At 37.7% G+C, this 2747-nt stretch overlaps 1 protein-coding gene across 1 annotated transcript in view; it reads left to right on the forward strand.

The window, feature by feature from the left end:
• LOC106882137 (neuronal acetylcholine receptor subunit alpha-7) overlaps positions 1–2747 on the forward strand; it is a 612265-nt gene that overhangs the window by 503045 nt on the left and 106473 nt on the right. The gene's annotated exons all lie outside the window — the stretch shown is intronic.

Raw genomic sequence — 2747 nt, forward strand, 5'->3', positions numbered from 1 at the left:
GGTGGTGGTGGTGGTGGTGGTGGTGGTGGTGGTACTGGTGGTGGTGGTAGTAGCATCAGTAGTAGTAGTAGTAGTAGTAGTAGTAGTAGTAGTAGTAGTAGTAGTAGTGGTGGTTGTAGTAGTTATCGAACTTTGTTGCAGCTATTATTGTTGTTGGCGGTGGTGGCGGTGGAATTTAATAAAGAAGTCTGTTCTGTATCCGGGCCATAACTGCTGTTAATACTGAGAGCCACGCTTTTACTTGATTTTGAACAAGGTTTATATAAGTCATAGTAGTAACCGTTATCGTTGTTTAGTCATTAGTCCAAGTCAACCTTGAACGAGCAGACTAATGATGATTAACAGTATACCAACCGTGACTGTATCGTGTTTTAAGAGTATCAACGGATACAGTATCTAGGATGTCTTTTACGCTTTAAGCCGATAGGGTGTGATTTGATAATAATTTGACTGCTATATCTAACAAGTCGATTAATGATCTTTCTGGATCTTTACCCTTTGAACGGCAGATCGAGAAATTAATTTTTTGTAACTAAACACTTTCGAACTTCGGACACTGTTAGAATGTGTCATATAAAACATCTTTTACTCTTAGTGTTGTTGAGAAAAGTTTGTATTTTCAAAGTTATTTCGTAGTAAAGTTGTCGTATTTCGGTAATTTCAACCAACCAATGACGTGTATTCAGCTGAATAAAAATGATTGCTGCTGTTTGTCAACAACAACTTCCGGCGGTGTATATACTTCGTTTGTCACTGTTATTTATGACATCGTTCGTGACATATTTACGACATATTTCATCTCAGTTACGTTTGTATGAATAAACGAGTGTATCTGAAGCATGTTTACTTCCTGGCATCACCACAATCGTTCGTGCATTTCTACTGCTTTGTTTTTTCCTGTCCTTTTTTTTTTACCATCTAACTGTCCGAATGTTTTGTTGTCGCCTATTACGTTCTTGTTCCATTTTTTTTTTTGTTTTGATTATATACATGTATATTTCCTGTGCCTGTGAAATCTTGTATCTCGGCTGTAAGGCCTTATTTCCATATACGCCAGCTTAATTTTATTCGTCCTTAATCGAAAGACATCTGTTGCTTTGGCTTGTTTTTATTCCTACTGTATTTGTGTAACATTGTTCGTTTTTTCCGTCCTTGTTTTTGTATACATTCGCTGCTTTCTTCCAAGGAATCTAATGCTCTTAGCTTAGTTTTTCCTTGGGACTGGCCAGATTGGAGCAATATCGAGAATAACCAGCCGAAATTGCAAGGATAATCTGGATCTCGACTGAAGAAAGAAAACTCCGAATGACCTGTCCGTGTTTTCTTTGTATCGTCTATCTGGATGTTTTGTCTCTTTCTTGTATCACCTAACTGTCTGGATGTTTTGAATTCTTGTCCCATTTTGTATTATATATATATATATATTATGAGGACGGCAACAGTTTATTAAATCAAGTTTAGTACTTCGCACCATCCTAATTTTACTGTCACAAAAATGGATGAAATCCGAAATCAACTTCGGGGCAATATGAACTCAGAGTATCGAGAAATACAACTAAATATTGCAAAGTCTTTCTTTGACCTTCTACCGAACCTGCCAATGTGCCGCCATTCTGACAATCAACTTCTTCAATACTAAATAATGCAAATACTTAGACTCCTGTATCGTCACATAACTTGATCAATTTCTATTAAGCTTAAATGGAGCACAGGTAATATTCCGAAGTGACATCTACCCCCTACACACACTCTCTCTCTTTCTCTCTCACTGTCGCTCTTTCTCAATCTACATATATATATTTGCTTCTCTCTCTTTCTTTCTCTCTCTCTCTCTCTCTCTTTACGTCTCTCACCCAAACGCACATAGACACATACGCACATATACACAGACTCGTGTACGCATACAGTATCACGAAGAAATACCAGCTAATTCATACTAACAATACAAGAGTACAATCGATGATTTATTGTATCTGAGTGTCTATGTGACTTGGCGTTTACTAATTCATTACCACTGCATTCTAAAGATCAGCTGGATACACAATGAAAAGATAATAAATATTGAAACGCAGACGATAGTTTATACGACCATTTAAATACCACCATATAGTTCACCATTGTAGAAGTTATCGTTGAGAAAATCACACATATCTTCGTAATAGCTTCTATGGCAAATGCATTGAAGTTCGTTTGAAAAAGCTTGCATCATCGCACTTCACCCAGGTTATCAAACGTGTTTTTAGTAAGTTGTTCATATATGCTGTGTCGTGCGTTTTAACATAGTATCTTAGTATTATATCTAATCTTCGATTTGGCAACAGGTAAATGAGGGTCTTATCCTATATTTTATAGCCTTTAAATCACACTTACTAAAGTACACCAATATGACTATGTGTGTCGGTGTGTATTTGTTTATTTGAAACTTTAGCTTTCCCTGTTTCCTAGTTTAGTATTACCATTTTCACAGTAACGTAGTGATTATGCTCTACTGCTTGTATTGCGTACCTCAAACACGTTAATTTCACAGATCAACTGGAACAGAAACAGGAATAAAGAGTGAGAGAAAGTTGTGGTCAAAGAGTACGGCAGGGTTCGCCATCATCCCCTGCCGAACCTTCGTGGAGCTTTTAGGTGTTTTCGCTCAATAAACCTTCACAACGCCCGTTCTGGGAATCGAAACCGCGATCCTACGACCGTGAGTCCGCTGCTCCAGCCACTGGGCCATTGCGCCTCCACTGTATAATATA

Source organism: Octopus bimaculoides, chromosome 9 (assembly GCF_001194135.2).
Source record: "Octopus bimaculoides isolate UCB-OBI-ISO-001 chromosome 9, ASM119413v2, whole genome shotgun sequence".
NCBI lineage: Eukaryota > Metazoa > Mollusca > Cephalopoda > Octopoda > Octopodidae > Octopus > Octopus bimaculoides.